The sequence below is a fragment of the Schistocerca gregaria genome, chromosome 3 (assembly GCF_023897955.1).
Source record: "Schistocerca gregaria isolate iqSchGreg1 chromosome 3, iqSchGreg1.2, whole genome shotgun sequence".
In the NCBI taxonomy this organism is placed as follows: Eukaryota; Metazoa; Arthropoda; class Insecta; order Orthoptera; family Acrididae; genus Schistocerca; species Schistocerca gregaria.
Window position 1 is genome coordinate 455,108,188 of NC_064922.1, and position 20,497 is coordinate 455,128,684.

A 20,497-nucleotide genomic window follows, 5' to 3' on the forward strand; every position below is an offset into this window, starting at 1 on the left:
CTTTTTTTCTTCGCCGCCAGGGGTGACCGATCGGTTCTCGGCGCTACAGTCTGGAACTGCGCCACCGCTACAGTCGCAGGTTCGAATCTTGCCTCGGGCATGGATGTGTGTGTTGTCCTTAGGTTAGTTAGGTTTAAGTAGTTCTGAGTTCTAGGGGACTGATGACCTCAGAACTTAAGTCCCATAGTGCTCACAGCAATTAGAACCATCTTCTTCCTCATATTATACTTTCTCCGTTTCATCAGCTTCCGATGTGTCTATGTAAACATGTAGAATGGCGGTTTGTGTTTGCTTAGTCTAAATTCTTCGAGTACCGTCTCTTCATTTTACCTCACGCTGTCATTTATCTTGTTGTTTATAGCGGTGCCAACATCTATTACACGATTGTCTGCAGATGTGCTTATCACTCCATAGTCATCTGACCAGAAATTTTTGACTGATCACTTCACTGTACTAATACCTACCAAGTCTAGTAATAGCCTGCGCATCTCTCTTTTGCAGTTGTCCAGTTTGTCTATATTATTTAGACTTATAACATTTCACGCGGTGCTTCGTAGAATGTTAGCCTCGTTCGTTTCACTTCTTGATAGCTTCCTCACCCATTAGAAAGTGGATAACTTGATTTTTGTTGTACCGACCTCGACTGGAGCCTACTGTTCAGTACTATGAAGGGCCTAATGTCAGTTGCGGTTTAGTCACTTAGGAGGTCGAGGATTTTTGCTGCCATGTTGTCGGTCATTTTGGTAATGTGGCTTCTCAGTTTTTACAGCATCCCTGGAGGTGAAGGGACGAGTTCATTTTTCATTATGGAACTTGGCAAGAAGCAACCACACTCCCACAGATATTATGGACAGAATACATTCGTGCATACGAGTTTTGTCAATGTGTAATGATTCTACCAGCCTGGCGGGTACTTCCGGACGTTTCTATGTTTTTCTCCTCTGCAGTGGATTATAGAACTAACCCGTGTTTAAGCTCACCCCTCTTCTGGTAGTTCTTCCGACGTAGAGCAATAGACAATGATACGTTTCGAAATGATAGTAACAAATTTAGTTGGGTTTCAATAATACCTCGTGGTTCCTTGAATATATCCGGTCATTTTGCCTATCTCAGATCAAATAATCATATCATCATTCATAACAGAAGTAAAAAGTACGAGTATTTTCAAGAAGCGCCAGGCTCTTTCTTGAGTCTTTAGATCGCTGAACTCTTCAAAAGAACCTCTTATGCTCTAAAGCGACCGTATCTTTCCTTCCCGTTTTGCTTAATGCTGATAGATCCCGTGTTGTGAAATCGTTCACATCATGTAGCTGGATGTTTCCGCTCCCCAAAGTATCATCTAGATGTCTATTGATCTGCACCTCCTCGTACACTCAAGAAGGTACCAGTTGCATTATGCCGTTAGTAACATTTCAATTAAATTTTAATCAGCAAAAGCAGCAGCAACAACAACAGCAAATATAACTGTAACAAAAGCAATAACGTACTTCATTAGATATTCACCACATATCCAACCAAATTCCAATCCTGAAACCTCAAACTTTCTTGCTTAGCATGTTAGTAAGAATATAGTAAGCAAGAGATTTGGTCCAGTGCTTTATACTTGTCCTTCGTATGATCCTGAAAATTTGAAACCAAAGATAACGAAACTCGACTTCGATTGCTCATTGGTGAATGTTGGTCTAAAATGTTTCTTATCGCATACACATCCATTACAGAATGTTTGCGACCACGTGAGTTGATATATCGATCCGTTGTCGTATGATGGGATTCGCAGCCCTTTTCATTACTTCAGATTGTGCAACCATGACAGCCTCTTTCAGGTACTTCTGTTTTCAGCCTTTAATTTCGTCTGGAATAGCTGATACTTCTGATGATCAAATTTCTTGTGCCTGCTCCTGATTTTTTTTATTTAACTATCGAAAACATTCTTTTGTTATTTCTTCTTACTTTGGAATTTTGATGAGGCAGTAGCATATACTCGTCATACATACGTAACTCTATCAAACAACAAGCATTTAGTCTTCTTTCTTCCATTCCATGCGACAATATCGAAGAGATATAGTATTTTGTAAACTGAACGCTGAGGCCTATTTCTGAAGTCTGCTCTAGTTTGCTAAGGGCAGTCTTAAATTTCATAAAAGTATTACGAGTCTTTAGTGTTCGACCTGTGATCTCTACACATTATCTGACCAAAAGTATCCAGACACCTCTTAGTGGGCATTAAAATGGTGTATGCGCACCCCTTCATGACTGTTTCACCTCCCGCGGACATTTTCATTTAGGTGTCTGAATGTTTGTAGAGGAAAAGCAGCCGAAACCAGAGAAGATAACGACGGTGCAAACTGGGGACTGTGGAGCTAAGTCAAGGCACTGACTCACTCCAAAGGTGTTCCATTGTTTTCAGGTCAGGACTCTAGGAAGGATAGTCCATTTCAGGGATGTTATTGCACACAAAACATTTGCTCACAGATGCTGCTTTTCGACAGGGTGAATTACGTGCTGATACAAACGCGTATCGCCTCCGAACTGTTCCTCTAGTCTATGCAGCACATAGTGATGCAAAAAGTGTACATATCCTTTTGCATTTCGTGTTCTTAAGTGAAATAATGGGATCACAACTTAACCATGAAGAATACACCAATACCGTGAAACCACCTAGTCAGTATCTCACTGTCGACATTACAGATGATGATAGGTAATGTTCCAAGGCATTTGCAAAATCCAAACCCTCGGCACGGGGTACAGCGTGACTCACCACTCCAAATCACTCGTTTCCACTCCTCCACTGTCCAGTGCGTCGCAGAAATGTGTGGCTATACGCTCGGCCACTGTGCCCGATTATTTTTAGCTCCTCACGCACATTGTACCAGCTGGACTGCTGGCAGCACTTTGCAAATCACTGGTGATTTCTTCTACTGATTTCAGGTGATGTTTTATAATCACCCGTCGCCATGTTCGACGGTCCCTGTCGGTCAGTGAAGGGCTGTCTGGTTTTGGCTTGGTTGTGGTTGTTCCTTGGCTTTTCTGTTTTAGCAACAGTGGACGTGAGCGACTTTAGAGACTTTTGAAATGTCACTGGTGTGTTTGTTACATAGTTGACACCCAATGACTAGCCCACGTTCCAAGTCACTGAGCTCTCCTGAACGATCCATTCTGCTGTTTCTGCTTCCCCATTAACAACACAATACTCCACACCACATTTTTCAGTGGCAAGTCTGCCTCTCGTGGCACCTGGTGGCCAATTACGTACTACTTGGGTGTGCCTAGATATGTTTGGTCAGGTAGTGTATGTGACTATCAGTCTTCGGGAAACTATGTGCCAAGATGCTTAAATTTTGTTACTCGCTCCGATTTAGATGTACTGAAATCACCGCCATTATTAATTGTTGCCTATTATGAAAAAGAATTTTACGAGACTGAGTGTTGATCTTATTTGTTCTTCAAGAGATAATATGTTAATTTCTGTGTGTCTGCTACAAACAACGTACTCGTTCACCTATGTTTCGCATATTATACGTATACAACCTGAGTAGTTTCGTAAACTTATTTTTTCTTTTATCTTTTTACATTTAATGTAAGGTAATGTTTTCTTGGACTTCTTACTAGCCGGCAGCAGTGGCCATGCGGTTTAGGCACTTTAGTCCGGAACCGCGCTGCTGCTACGGTCGCAGCTTCGAATCTTGCCTCGGGCATGGATGTGTGTGTGATGTCCTTACGTTAGTTAGGTTTAAGTAGTTCTAAGTTCTAGGGGACTGATGGCCTCAGATGTTAAGTCCCATAGTGCTCAGAGCCATTTGAACCATTTGGACTTCTTACTATGTGTTCCATTTGTCTCCATTCCAGGTTGAAATTTATTATACAAACTGTACAAATCTCGTGACTGGCACAATTTATGTTGTTTCTGTTTCTTTCTGACAGTTACGCTCTTTCTCGATTCCATTTTTGCCCAAAGGTAAAACCTGGGTAATACGCGTAAAATTAGACAGGGATTCTCGGTTTTTCCGTGAGGAGCGCTTCATCTCCCATCGAGAACGGATCGGGTCACTCGTTGATTATATGTCTTGTTCACTCTGTCAACGTACCTCTAAGGATAATTTCAAGCATAGATTACGCACACATTTTCTCCTTACAGCTAAAAGGGTTGAAGATGGGATGTTGCCCGCCGGACTGAATACAAAATAGCGTCGTCATTCGAACATTCACCCGTCATCTTGAGACGCAAAACACAGGAAGTCTGCCTCGTAGTGATTTGTGAAGGTTAACAGTACCAGTCGATGACCATTACAAACCATAGCTCTTACTTATGGCATCGGTGTTCTAAGGGCCCCTGCAAGATAGCTCCGCGTGTTCGATTAGAGGAATAGGTGCCCTCTGTTGGGGCGTCACGTGATGTCCGCCCAGACTAAATGCCTCGAACTATGATGAACAAAATGAAGGAAAACGAGTAGCATCTTAACTAGTAATCAAGACATTCTGTGTCCAAGGGTTCGGACCTCACCACTGCTTAAATTATGAATAAAAGCGTAAAAAATTTCCCTCGTTCTGCCAACAGCCTTGTCAAAGAGAGTGGAGGAGCGGTCAGAGGTACCCTTGCTGTAGGAAGCTGCCCATAAAAAGCGGAAGAATCATGAATGATAAACGGCATGAGGATACAGACGGCAATGGAAAACACTACATTAAAGACACATAACATTCAGCCTGCAATTGAAAACGTATCATGATTACACCGTCAAACGATTCCAGAATAGCCCACCATTCGGGGGGGGGGGATTGCCAAAACGGAGGTGACTACGAGAAAAAGATTGATTAACTAAGGGAAAGATAATGTCCTACGAGTCGAGACGTGAAATGTTAGGAATTTTGAATCTACAAAATCTGAAAAGGAAATGCTAAGGATGAAGTCAGGGAGTCAGTGAAGAGAAACGGAGAGAAGATAAAGATTTCTGGTCAGACGAGTATACAGCGAAACCAACAGCAGGAGAATATAGTATAATGGGAGTAGGATTCGTTATGAATAGGAAAGTAGGGTAGAGAGTGAGTTATTACGAACATTTCAGTGACAAGGTTGTTCTCATCAGAACGGACAGCAAACCAACACCAAAACCGATAGAACAGGTATACATGTAGACGTCGCAAGCAGAAGATGAAGCGATAGTGAAAGTATATGAGAATACTGAACCCGTAATTCAGTACGTAAAGGGAGATGAAAATCTGATAGTCACTGAGGACTGGAAAACTATTGCGGGGAAAGGAGTAGAAGAAAGGGTTACGAGAGAATATGGGATTAGTAGAAGGAAAGAGAGAGGAGAAAGACGAACTGAGAATTTCAATTAATATTAGCTAGCAGTAGTGAACACTTTGTTCAATAATCACAAGAGGAAGAGGTATTCTTGGGAAAGGCCGTAGGAAACGAAAAGATTTCAGTCACATTACGTCACGGTCAGGCAGAGATTCGAAATCAGATACAGATTTGTAAGGCGTACCCAGGAGCTCATGCAGACGCTTACAATTTAGTAATGATGAAGAGTAGGTTTCAGTTTAAAAGACAAGCCAAAGAGTCGGTCCGCAAAGTAGTGGGATACGGAAATACTAAGGAATGAAGAAATTCGTTTGAAGTTCTGTGAGGATAAAGATACCGCAATAATGAACAGTTAGGAGCAACGAAAATTCCACTGTGAAATGCAGAGGCGAGAGCGGATACATGGGGAGATTAGACTGAATACCTTTATGAGGGATAGGATTTGTCTGATGACGTGATGGAAGGTAGGAAGAAGTTAGGGAATGCGTTACTAGCATCAGAATTTAAAATAGCTTTCGAAGGCGTAAGATCAAAGAAGGCAGAAGGAACAGACAACATTACATCGAAATTTAAAAATTCGTTGAGGGAAGTGGCAACAATACGAATATTCACTTTGTGTGTAGAATGTAAGAGACTGGCAATATACTATTAGAATTTCGTACAAATATCATCCACACAATTCTGAAGACAGTAAAACCAGAAAAGTGCGAAAATTATCGCACAATCAGCTTCACAGTTCATGGAGCCAATTTTCTGACAAGAATAATATACAGAAGAATGGAAAACAAAATAGAGAATCTGTTAAATGCCGATCAGTTTGGCTTTAGAGCAGGTAAAGCACCAGACAGGCAGCTCTGATGTAGAGGTTGATAATGGAAGGAAGACTGAAGAAAAATGAAGACACATTCATTGGATTTGTCGACATGGAAAAAGCGTTGGACAATGCCAAATGATGTAAGATGTTTGAAATTCTGAGAAAAGTAGGAGTAACCTATAGCGAAAAAAGGAAGAACCAATAGGACTGAAAGACCAGTAGCAGGGCATTCGGATCAAAACGGCAGTAAGCCAGGGCTGTAGTCTCTTGCCCCTACTTCTCAATCTTTGCATCGAAGAAGCAATGGCGGAAATAAAAGTAAGGCTCGGAAGTGGGTTTAAAATTCGAGGTGAGAGGGCATCAATGATAAAATTCGCTGATGATATTGCTATCATCAGCGAATATGTTTAAGAACTACAGGATTTATTGGAAGGAATGAACAGTCTAATGAGTACATAATATGGATTGACAGTAAATCGAAGAAGACGGAAGTAATGGCAAGTAATAGCAGTAAGAATAGCGACAAACTTAACGTTAGAACTGTTCATTACTAAGTAAATGAACTCGAGGAATTCTGCTACATAGACAGCAAAATGATCCTTGTCAGACAGAGTAAGGAGAACAGAAAAAGCAAAGTAGCACTGACAAAAAGAGCACCTCTGGCGCGGAGAAGTCTACTAATACCAAACGTAGGGCTTAGTTCGAGAATGAAATTTCTGAGAAAGTACGTTTGGAGCACAGCATTATATGGTAGTAAAACATGGACTGTGGGAAAACCGGAACAGCGAAGAGTCAAAGCATTTGCGTGTGGTGCTACAGAAGTACAATGAAAATAAGGTTGACTGATAAGGTAAGAATGAGGAATGAGGAAGAAAGGAAGTTGTGAAAGGGGGGACAGCATGCTAGGCCAAGACCATCGAGGGATAACTTCCTTGGTACTAGACGAATCTGTCGAGGGTTAAAACAGTAGAGGGAGACATATCTTGGAATACACTCAGAAAATAATGGAGGATGAATGTTGCTTCTGCGAGATGAAGGTTGGGACAATAGAGAAATTCATGGCGCGAGGCATCAAATCACTAAAACGTAGGAAATAAAAGACGATCCCTACGCTCTGTGGTGCATTAGAAGGTGGCAAGTGAACACCTGGAAATAAGGAGCTTGGGATAACGTTGTCGGGATTTCTTCACAGAAGAGTACAGGATTTGGCTTAATCCTTATGATTGCACTAGAGGAGTGTGGTAATGGCCAGATACCAATGTGCGTCTTAGATACGCAGTTCAATAGTTTCAACAGAATGGTGCATTAACCAATGTAATAGATATAGCATACGGATATCGGACACCTCTCAGTGCTACTGAGGATAGTTTGGCGTTGATGAAGAAGTGGGACACGATAATCCACTCTGGAGCCCTAGAACCATCATTCCGAATACAGATTCCTCTTTAAAACGATAATGCTCGAGCACACTAGGTTAATAAAGTTAACACCTTCCTCCAGGAGGCACCAGAGTATTTAATGGAACGGCCTGTGTCATCTTTTGATGCCAAGGTCATTAAGCCTATTTGGAACCACTTGACAGTTTGTGCTCGTTGCAAGAGCCTCTACACACACTGGGAATCTTCTAGATGGCCACAGCCGAAGAAACGAATAGAATCGAGAAGATACGTGCCCATCACCTCGTGAGCAACATGCGAAGAGGATTCCAAAAATATTTCTACACACAGAATGGAGTAAACACGGTGTTAAATGTCACCTGGAGACATTCACAGTAGAAGACAAAACGTTACGACCAAAAATATATCATAGGTCATGACACCATGTATAAATTAATAATAATAATAATAATAATAATAATAATAAAATGATGAAGAAAACAGATGTCATCAAGCTTACAGCACTGAAAGTCTACATAGTTATTTGGTAGTTTCAGAAGGTTTATTACTTCATTCTGTTCAATTTTATTCTCCCCTTGAATCTAAGCCCACACATGTTTGCAGTTGTTCAGTTACTGCAAACGGTCTTTAGGCACTTTATTTCTTTTTACATCTATTATTTCCGCTACCTCTTTACTGTTTTTGAAACCTATTCATTAGTTTCATTTCAATATGTGATGCCAGTAAAATTGTCTTTCTGAAGAAAATTTTTTTTATTTGCGCCAATCCACTACTGTTGTCTATCTTACTTCGAACATACCTTTAGTCTTGTATCCCAGATAGCGGGCAGTTCCCCTCTCTTGTGTCTTCTTCAGTTCATATCTTCAGTAACTAGTAAGCTCACTTTGTGCCTTCTTAATAAATTTGGCATTGACTTCTTTCACCTGCAACACAATATCTGTGTTACGTATGATACACATAAAATTCAATAGTTAATTGAAATGTTCATTACATTCTCCGAGAAGGGAATTATCGTCAGAAAAGCTTCACGTTTGTAACCTCACCACATGTATTGTATTTGCTTTCAGAAATTTTCACTCGCTTTATTGCTGCTATCATGTATAAGTTGAACAAGTGTGATGATACGCTGCAGCCATGCCACACATGCATGTTAATATATCTGTTTTGAAGTTTGACTTGTGCACCATCATCGGCTATTTCACGTGCCTCCAACGAACTCCTCTATGTAATACAGTCTTCAGCTTTACGTGTTTACGCTACCATTAAATATTTTGCTGTGTCATCAGCCCACCTTCCTACAATAGATTATTTGTTACTCATCCTATATGGTACCTGTTATCGTTATATTTCGGATATGTTACATATTAGAGGTATTCTTCAAGAGAGGCATGGTATCAGGTTTTTTTTATTCTCCCTTTCACTACTAAGTGTGGAATTCATCTTGAAACTTTATTTTATTTTTGAAGCCAATCTAGCCTTTAAACAGTAATGTTTGGTTCTTGTACATATTGTGTATTACCCATCTTTCCCTATAGCTTGCCTCTATTTTTCCCAGAATTTCGATAGTCTTGTACCTATTTACACTGCCAAAAGCTTTTGCCAAGTCGAGAGATCCTATGAACCTGTCTCGATTTTTCTCCAGTTTTACTTCCGATTTCAACAACAGCGTCAGAACTACCTCTCTGGCGCCTTTGCCTATCCTAAAGCTAAACGGATCGTCATCTAACTGATCCTCATTTTCTTTTCCATCCATCTGCGTATTATTCTTGTCTGTGACTTAGAGGCATGAGCTGTTAAGCTGATTGTACGATAACTTTCGCATTTGTCGGCTCTTGCAATCTTCGGAATTGTATGGATGATGCTTTTACGAAAGCCTGTTGGTATATCGTCAGTCTCATACATTATACACACTACACACCAAAGTAACTAATCGTGTGAGCTTTGAGAAGTATATCCCCATCTTCTATAACTACTACTGAACAGTGCCAATATGAGGTTTTCCATCCATCTGAAGAAGTCCTCTCACCTCCATGATCTTTACTCCATTTTTGTCCGCCCCCGGTAGCTGAGTGGTGCCGGCACGGTAACTCAGCGTGTTCGGTCAGAGAGCTGTTTGGCCTCTGTAATAAAAAACTGAGTTGAAGGATAAACAAACGAACTTTAACGGATGTCATGTGACGTCCACAACGACCAAACCCAACGAACAGAACAAAAAAAAAAGTGCTCAGCGCTATGGGCTGTCAATCCTAAGGGCCCGGGTTCGATTCCCGGCTGGGTCGGAGATTTTCTCCGCTCGCGGACTGGGTGTTGCGTTGTCCTAATCATCGTCATTTCATCCCCATCGACGCCCAAGTCGAATGAATTGCTCGAGGGGAGCTGTCTATCCGACGGGACGCCCTCGTCACACGCCTTTATTATTATACTCGATTTTTTTCTTTTTTTTCTGAGTCATCTCTTTTACGAATGGTTTCTCGCTGCCCACCACGAATTTCTCTCATGTGCCACCCTTTAGGCTTTACAGAAGACATTACCCAGGGCTGGTCATGGCATCACAGAACCTCCAGGAAACACATTTGGATGCGCAGTAGCTGCCCTATTTTGTCCACGTCACCCGTAATACTATAAACACTGTACATTTCGTTTTCTATGACGTTTTCTAGAACGGCAACTTCTGCTCCTTGCGGCTGGTTTTGAAATATAATTCTTGTAGCTGAGCTACTGTTACTTAGCGTGCCAGCGCAGTGCTTGAGACAATGGTCTCGCATTCGGAAATAGAGGAATGAAAATCGTTCGCAAATATCGTCAAGTCGATTCTTGCTTTCTTTAAATCACTTCAGGCGAGTGTAGCAGGCATAAAAATAAGCCTGTTTGTTTGTCCGATTATTTTCTAAGCGACATGTCTTCCATCTCGATAACCAACCACTGGTTAGTTTCTTTACAACCCGAAATGGCGGTTTAGTCTCACATCAGAATCCTTTTCAAGCTTCTTTACCGTCGGCGGCGGAAGGACAAATTCTAAAGTTTCTTACCTCTTGCAGTTTGTCTAAGAAAGTGACTGAGTGGAAAATTGCCGTGAATTTTAACAACTTAACCGTATTCGTGGTCTGGTTTTTTTTTTCTTTTGTCTCATTGACTCTTTTTCGAAAGGAAATTTGTCAACTATTTACTGTGGCGACGAAGGGCTCTTCGATCACTGTTGTACAGGTTAAATGTTCCCGGTAAGAAGACAGGTAGAAAGAGGACAAAGACCACGTCACACTGTGTTCTCCTTCAGTAATAAATAGTTACGCTTTTCATAAATGCTGTCCTGATAAGAAAACTTGGATAATTCTTATTTTGAGGATAAACCGAATCGACCCTTTTGAGATTGTACGTGAGAAATCATTTGTACCACAGGAAACATCACCTGGTTTTACAGAATGGGCTGCGTGCCCGTTACACGGACTGGGAATTACCCTCTAGAGACCGACAGAATGTCTGGCGCCTCGTTTCCGACGCAGAGGCGGCGAGCTGCCGCTAACGAGCTGCTGGAGGGCGACCGCTGGGCTGGAGGGCCTCACACTTGTGGCGCGGAACGCGTCCGTTTTGTGCTGCGGGTAGCCGTCGGCGTAACAGACAGGCTCTCGCGATAACTTTCGTCCAGCAGAGAAAGGGTGTACGGCTTGTCTCGCAAGCCGAGAGACCAATTGTGTGCAGCGTCCGACGTGTTCTCTATTCTGCAGATAAGACGGTGTCTGTGCAAGAAATACGAGAACTCAGATTTACAAAATCTCTAAAGCAGACATGCTAGGTATAACAATTTGTTCTGATTCAGGGACTTGTTGTCAGTACTGCGTCTTTCGAGGCCATGTAGATGTTTTTGACTCTTTATATATACAAGTTGCGAAAATATGAGTAATATCCGTAAGTAATATTCGCCAGTCTGTTTCTAAATTCTGGAAAACAAAATACTAACGTTCTCAAAGTATTGAATAGGACTACATGTGGGTTCAAGAAGAGTCAAAAGCATGTAACAATGCGACAGAGACTCTTTTCTGTATGATAAGCCAGCAAAGATTCGTTTTACTACTTTACATATACTGTCAAGATATCAGTGAATATTTTTGCGATTACATTTTTTATTTTAATAGTGTTTTCTTTTATATTACTCAGAATTTAAAACTTAATGTTGTTGCTGTTGTGGACTCAATTTGGTGCAGATCTTTACGCTGGTGTATCCTATGCAAGCCTCCTCATCCCTATGTAATTACTGAAACCTACATCCAATGGAACCTGCTTATTGTATTCTAAATTCTGTCTCCCTATAGAATTTTAACCATCGTCCCAATATTTCTTTCCATGATTGCTCGATGTACCAGGACGTGTCCTATAAGCTGTTTCTTCTATTGATTAAGTTATGCGACAAATTTATTTTTTCGCCAATTCAGTTCAGTACCTCCTCATTGGATACCCGATCTACCGACTTAGTTTTGCAACATCTTCTGTAATCTCTTCTTGTCCAAACTGTTTAATAGACTACGTTTCACTTTTTACAAGGCTACAGTCCATGGATATATCTACTGGGTCCGCAGCTCGTGGTCGTGCGGTAGCGTTCTCGCTTCCCGCACCCGGGTTCCCGAGTTCGATTCCCGGCTGGGTCAGGGATTTTCTCTGCCTCGTGATGACTGGGTGTTGTGTGATGACCTTAGGTTGGTTAGGTTAAGTAGTTCCAAGTTCTAGTGGACTGATGACCGTAGATGTTAAGTCCCATAGTGCTCCGAGCCATTTGAACCATACCTACAGGAAAGACGTCCTAACACTTCAGTTTATATTAGACGTCAACGAATTTCTGTTTTTCAGAAATGTTTGTTTCCCTGTTGACAGTCTACATTTGATATACTTTCTGCTGCGCTCAGTGTCACTTATTTTTCTGCTCAAGAGGCAAAAGTCATCTACTGCTTACAATGTCCTATTTCCTAATCTAATACTACGTACACGGAGCGATTTAATTCGACTGTGTAACATTACACTTTTTTACAATTGCTGATGTTCATCTTACAACCTCTTTTCAAGATACAGTTCATTCCATTAAATTGCTCTTCTGAAAGATTTACCGACTCTGGCGGTACTATAATGTCAACGACAAAGCGGACAGTTTTTATTTCACCTCTGTGAACACTAATTCCCTTTGCGAATTACTACTTGGTTTTCATTACGAACAATTGCTTAATGTACAATATCGGTTATCGTCCGCTACTCTGACTCCCTCCGTTTTCAACCACCGTTTCCCTATCATTCCGCTCTAATATTATAACTACAGTCTGGTTTCTTTACAGGTTTCAGATTGTTTTGGCTCCTTGTATTTTACCCCTGCTTCTTTCAAAATTGCAGTCAACGTTGTCAAAATCTTCCTGTGTATAAATGCTATAAATGTAGGTTTGCCTTTCTTCTGTCTATATTGTAAAGTCGTAGGGTCAGTAGAGCTTCGCATGTTTCTATATTTCTCCGGAACCCAAACTGATCTTTCCTGAGTTTGGCTTCCAATAATTTTTGCAGTCTTGTGGATATACTTCATGTTAATGTTTTGCAACTATGGCCTCTTAAACTGATATATCCGTAATATCCAAATGTGTCACTTATGATACTATCACCAGACGGAGTTAAGCGTAGCTGGTATGATTAGTGTGACCTGCATGCATGTCAGAAGAAACACAGGATCATAATTCTGAACAAAACAGCACTAAAATATCGTATTTATCCGCCGATAACGGAGAAGCTGTAAGTAGGCTGTTTAGGTTTTCTTATTGGTAACGCCACGTAGCACTCTGTATGAAAATCACTGGCTGTGCTGTGTGCAGTCTGTGGCTGGTTTGCATTGTTGTCTGCCATTGTAGTGTTGGGCAGCGGCAGCTGGATGTGAACAGCGCGTAGCGTTGCGCAGTTGGAGGCGAGCCACCAGCAGTGGTGGACGTGGGGAGAGAGATGGCGGAGTTTTGTAATTTGTAAGACTGGATGTCATGAACTGCTATATATATTATGACTATTAAGGTAAATACATTGTTTGTTCTGTATTAAAATCTTTCATTTGCTAACTATAATTTTTGTCGTATGGTTCCCTTTTTTTCTTTTTCTTTTTTTTTTTTTTTTTTGGCCACAGCTCCCTCTAGTACCATGCAAGTCATTACCTCATGTCTTAGCAGATGTCCTATCATCCTGTCCCTTCTCCTTATCAGTGTTTTCCACATATTCCTTTCCTCTCCGATTCTGCGTAGAACCTCCTCATTCCTTACCTTATCAGTCCACCTAATTTTCAACATTCGTCTATAGCACCACATCTCAAATGCTTCGATTCTCTTCTGTTCCGGTTTTCCCACAGTTCATGTTTCACTACCATACAATGCTGTACTCCAGACATACATCCTCAGAAATTTCTTCCTCAAATTAAGGCCGGTATTTGATATTAGTAGACTTCTCTTGGCCAGAAATGCCTTTTTTGCCATAGCGAGTCTGCTTTTGATGTCCTCCTTGCTCCTTCCGTCATTGGTTATTTTACTGCCTAGGTAGCAGAATTCCTTAACTTCATTGACTTCGTGACCATCAATCCTGATGTTAAGTTTCTCGCTGTGCTCATTTCTACTACTTCTCATTACCTTCGTCTTTGTCCGATTTACTCTCATTAGACTGTTCATTCCGTTCAGCAGATCATTTAATTCTTCTTCACTTTCACTCAGGATAGCAATGTCATCAGCGAATCGTATCATTGATGTCCTGTCACCTTGTGTTTTAATTCCACTCCTGAACCTTTCTTTTATTTCCATCATTGCTTCCTCGATGTACTGATTGAAGAGTAGGGGCGAAAGGCTACAGTCTTGTCTTACACCCTTCTTAATACGAGCACTTCGTTCTTGATCGTCCACTCTTATTATTCCCTCTTGGTTGTTGTACATATTGTATATGACCCGTCTCTCCCTATAGCTTACCCCTACTTTTTTCAGTATCTCGAACAGCTTGCACAATTTTATATTGTCGAACGCTTTTTCCAGGTCGACAAATCCTATGAACGTGTCTTGATTTTTCTTCAGCCTTGCTTCCATTATTAGTCGTAACGCCAGAATTGCCTCTCTCGTGCCTTTACTTTTCCTAAAGCCAAACTGATCGTCACCTAGCGCATTCTCAATTTTCTTGTCCGTTCTTCTGTATATTATTCTTGTAAGCTGCTTCGATGCATGAGCTGTTAAGCTGATTGTGCGATAATTTTCGCACTTGTCATCTCTTGCCGTCTTCGGAACTGTGTGGATGATGCTTTTCCGAAAGTCAGATGGTATGTCGCCAGATTCATATATTCTACACACCAACGTGAATAGTCGTTTTGTTGCCACTTCCCCTAATGATTTTAGAAATTCTGATGGAATATTATCTATCCCTTGTGCCTTATTTGACCGTAAGTCCTCCAAAGCTCTTTTAAATTCCGATTCTAATACTGGATCCCCTATCTCTTCTAAATCGACTCCTGTTTCTTCTTCTATCACATCAGACAAATCGTCACCCTCATAGAGGCTTTCAATGTATTCTTTCCATACAATTTTCTCTCTCCTCTGCATTTAACAGTGGAATTCCCGTTGCACTCTTAATGTTACCACCGTTGCTTTTAATGTCACCAAAGGTTGTTTTGACTTTCCTGTATGCTGAGTCTGTCCTTCCGACAATCATATCTTTTTCGATGTCTTCACATTTTTCCTGCAGCCATTTCGTCTTAGCTTCCCAGCACTTCCTATTTATTTCATTCCTCAGCGACTTGTATTTCTGTATTCCTGATTTTCCCGGAACATGTTTGTACTTCCTCCTTTCATCAATCAATTGAAGTATTTCTTCTGTTACCCATGGTTTCTTCGCAGCTACCTTCTTTGTAGCTATGTTTTCCTTCCCAACTTCTGTGATGGCCCGTTTTAGAGATGTCCATTCCTCTTCAACTGTACTGCCTACTGCGCTATTCCTTATTGCTGTATCTATAGAGTTAGAGAACTTCAAACGTATCTCGTCATTCCTTAGAACTTCCGTATCCCACTTCTTTGCGTATTGATTCTTCCTGACTAATGTCTTGAACTTCAGCCTACTCTTCATCACTACTATATTGTGATCTGAATCTATATCTGCTCCTGGGTACGCCTAACAATCCAGTATCTGATTTCGGAATCTCTGTCTGACCATGATGTAATCTAATTGAAACCTTTCCGTATCTCCCGGCCTTTTCCAAGTATATCTCCTCCTCTTGTGGTTCTTGAACAGGGTATTCGCTATGACTAGCTGAAACTTGTTACAGAACTCAATTAGTCTTTCTCCTCTTTCATTCCTTGTCCCAAGCCCATATTCTCCTGTAACCTTTTCTTCTACTCCTTCCCCTACAACTGCATTCCAGTCGCCCATGACTATTAGATTTTCGTCCCCCTTTACATACTGCATTACCCTGTCAATATCCTCATACACTTTCTCTATCTGTTCATCTTCAGCTTGCGACGTCGGCATGTATACCTGAACTATCGTTGTCGGTCTTGGTCTGCTGTCGATTCTGATTAGAACAACCCGGTCACTGAACTGTTCACAGTAACACACCCTCTGCCCTACCTTCCTATTCATAACGAATCCTACACCTGTTATACCATTTTCTGCTGCTGTTGATATTACCCGATCCTTGTCTTCCTTCCACTTCACTTCACTGACCCCTACGATATCTAGATTGAGCCTTTGCATTTCCCTTTTCAGATTTTCTAGTTTCCCTACCATGTTCAATCTTTTGACATTCCACGCCCCGACTCGTAGAACATTATCCTTTCGTTGATTATTCAGTATTTTTCTCATGGTAACCTTCCCCATTGGCAGTCCCCTCCCGGAGATCCGAATGGGGGACTATTCCGGAATCTTTTGCCAATGGAGAGATCATCACGACACTTCTTCAACTACAAGCCACATGTCCTGCGGATACACGTTACGTGTCTTTAATGCAGTGGTTTCCATTGCCTTCTGATTCTTCCACATTTAGGGCAATTTCCCACCCCTAGGACAAGAGAATGCCCTGAACCTCTATCCGCTCCTCCGCCCTCTTTGACAAGGCCGTTGGCAGAATGAGGCTGACTTCTTATGCCGGAAGTCTTCGGCCGCCAATGCTGATTATTTATCAATATTTAGGCAGTGGCGGGGATCGAACCCGGGATCGAAGACGTTTTGATTATGAATCAAAGACGCTACCTCTAGAGCACGAGTACCCTTCATGCGAATATAAAACTGTAATTAATTATGATGGGCAATCCAGAATTTGCTCTGCATGCAGTGTAACGTGTAACGCGAGCACCCAATGTTTAGAGAGGCGCGTGGCCTAGCTGCCGGCCAGCGATCTGTGAGACCCGCGTCTGCGACCACCTCGCCGCTAACATATGCGGTGACTACTATTCGACAGAAACCACCCACTCTGATAACGGTAACGATGTCGAATGATAGTCTCCGCGAAAGAATCATTCCGAAGGAGACCACAGATACTGCGGAGGCGTCCTTGACCACGTGGCAACCGACAGAACCTGTGGTGACTGCTCCAGTCGCTAACGTATCAGAAGACACTACGGTAGCGGCTGTCACCGTACGAGAAGCACCTACCTCAATTTCAAAAGCAACCACGAACGACAGTTTTAGTGTACGTGACGTTTCAATGGAGACCACCTAAATTGCGGAGGCGACGTTGACAAAACCACGACTTACAGAACCTGTGACAAAAGGCCCAGTCACCAACATTTCAAATGATTCGAAAGATCCTGAAGCAGCATCTGGTGACAGTAAAATTTTTAATCAGAGTCACGAAACTAGAGGACTTTTGGAGGCTACAGTAAAAAGCCGCTCCGAAAAAAAAAAAAAAAAAAACGAAAAGCGAAAGTTTGCGAATGAAGGGGCTGAACAAACTGTTCCGTTGATGCGTTCAAAGGCTAAACAAGTAGCTAATAAAATAAATGGACGATGTATGGAAACTTCTGTCCACAGTCCACCACTACCATACATCAAAAGTGCCTCTACCACTATTAAACTAAGCAACATTGCACGTGCCACAAGTAACCCCGAGACAGACAGATCCCTCGCGACTTTGGACAAAGTGCAAACAATCCTACCACTAAAGGGCAATGGGCAGACGAACCAATCGAGGACGCAGAGATGAACAAAATACCGGCACCTACTGAGGAGGCAAATACTGACTGTGCGAAGGATCTGTTGATCAGTGAGAGTGTGACTTTAATTGATCAGACAGTAGGAAGTGGTTATGCGTCAGATACGTATTAAAAGCTGCCAAAGCATTGCTGGCAGTGATGAGAGCTCTTAAACCAACAATGCCCGAAAAATTATGGCCCACCTCCTTCAAGCTGACGCAACTACAATCTTAAACAGAAACAGTAATCGAAGTTCACGTAAATTGAATAGCCTGAAAGATTTTTTGTGTGCTTCCGATATCCACTTTGTCTCATTTCAAGAAATAAAAGACATTGAATTAAATGACATAAATACGTGCTATTTTTAGTTCTGGACATGGGAGTGAACCAGGAACAGCGATGCTAAGGAAATAAGGAATGGTCATTTACGACGATTAAACTCTTCGTAACGATAGAGACATTGCTTGCACATTCAACAACTTGAGGATAAGCTATATCTACGCACGTTAGGAAGCAGCAATCGACGCAATAGTGTAGAGGTTTTCAAACACGAAATTTCTCCCTTATCTGGAGTGCGCTGTGACAGTATAATTGCGGGACACCATAATTGCGTTTTAAATCCCAAAGATCAAGTCCCCAATTTTAACATGTCCATACAGTTAGCATACATAGTGAAAGAGGGTAGACCGTCTAACACGTGGGAGCTTAAAAACGGCGACATGCCTGGCTTTAGTTCATTACGAACACTTCACCGAGCCATTTAGACAGCTTCTACGCGTCTAGCAAGTTGAAAAACAGGGTACTGCAGACCGCAGTGTGGCCTCCAAGCTATCCCGACAATTCTACTTCTCTAACCGCATTAAATATGGAATGCCAAATAAACCACCGAGCACGGGTATACTGGAAATGAAATGTCGCCCATCTGCAAAATGTCGCGTCACGAGCGTTTTAGCAACAGACGTGAGGAATGTGAGAGGAAGTTTACTGCTTATAAATATGTTTTCATGTGGTGGCTTCAGTAAGACAAACCGAAACTACAAAAAGCGTTAATGGGTTATTAGTGCGAATAAAGTTTCTGGTATAAGAAAACGGTTGAATTTTATTACCAGTGTCTGAGGGATTCCATAAACCAGGTTCGTAGGCAATTGGTAACTATATCCGGAATAAGAAAAATCAAAAAGTTTACCTCTGAAGTGAAAACAATTAGAAGGACACAAAGGTCGATAGAGGAGGCAGGACACTATTCTCCGAGAAGAAACGTCAGTTTTTTAGCTTGGGCGCAAAAGGGGAGGTGACAAGCGCAAATTCTTACAAAGTCGAAACGAATGATGGAACTATTTTAACTACTCAAAGTCAAAAAGAAATATACAGAAATTTAGCACAATTTTTGTCTCGCAGTGCTGTTGATAATAACGCACGGCAGAACTGTTAAGAAATCTTCAACGGAAACTTAGTATCACAGCATCTCACAGCGCTATAGAGGAGATCGATGAAGATGATATGCATGATGCAACAGCATTTAGTCCGTAAAACAAGTAACCTGGTCCAGATGCCATGCCTGCAGAGTTTTACCAGGTCTTCCAGGCGCAACTGACACCTTAATTATTACAAATGTATAACTAACGTATGACCCCTGATTTCGAAATTCCGAAAGATTTATTGAAAGAAAAGATTGTACTCATCCCGAAAATCCCACTCAGCGTGTCTCTTGGAAGCGTAAGAGTGGTCGACCAAGTACGAAGTGCTCGGATTAGAATGGGTGTAATACAGGGATGTAGTCTTTCGCCCCAACTGTTCAATCTGTATACACAAGAATAAATTATGGAAATAAAAAAAAGGTTCACGAGAGGAATTAAAATTCAAGGTAAAAGAATATCGGTGATATGTAGCAGTCAGAATCCCCACAATCTGATTTCTCAACTGGATTTAATAATTGGTAAGTTTATGCAAGATCCCTGGAGTAGACGACATTCCGTCAGAACTACGCAAAGCCGTGGGAGAGCTAGACTCGGAAGACAAAAAAAAAAGCAAAAATTCCAATTCCGAAGAAAGTAGTTGTCGACAGGTGTTACAATTATCGAACCATCAAATTAAAAAGATGAGGTTGCACGAATTATTTATAGGAGAATGGGAAAACTGGTAACATGAATTCCGGAAAAGTGTAAGAACACCGAGGCAGTACTGACTCAACGATTTCTCTTAGAAGATAGGTTAAGGGAAGGCATACCTACGTTTATAGTGTTTGTAGACTTCGAGAAAGCTTTTGACAACTTGATGGCAATACTCTCTTTGAATTGCTGAGGGTAACAATGATAAAATACAAGGAGTGAAAGGCTAGTTGAGGGAAAAAAATAAAAGTGTTGAGATTTGTCGATCACATCGTAATTTTAACCGAGACAATAAAGGACTTGGAAGAGCAGTTGAATGGAATGGGCAGCGTCTTGAAAGAATTTAAGATGAATGTCGACAAAAGGAAAACAAGGATAATGGAATGTAGTCGAATTAAATTTGATGATTCTGAGCGAATTACATTGGGAAACGAGACACTTGAAATAGTAGGTGAGCGTTGCCACTTCGGAATCAAAATAAGTGATGATAGACGTAACTGAGATGATATAAAATGTACACTGGCAATGCCAAGAAAAGCGTTTCTGTAGAAGAGAAATTTATTAACATCTAATATAGGTGTAAGTGTTAGGAATTATTTTCTGAAAGTAATTGTCTGGAGTGTAGCTATATGCGGAAGTGAAACATGCAGGATAAACAGTTTAGACAAAAAGAGAATAGAAGCTTCTGAAAAGTTGGTGCCACATTTTATGTG

General features: G+C 41.4%; 1 protein-coding gene across 3 annotated transcripts in view; it reads left to right on the plus strand.

Moving 5' to 3' along the window:
* LOC126354006 (U8-agatoxin-Ao1a-like) overlaps positions 1-20,497 on the plus strand; it is a 403,061-nt gene that overhangs the window by 366,727 nt on the left and 15,837 nt on the right. The gene's annotated exons all lie outside the window — the stretch shown is intronic.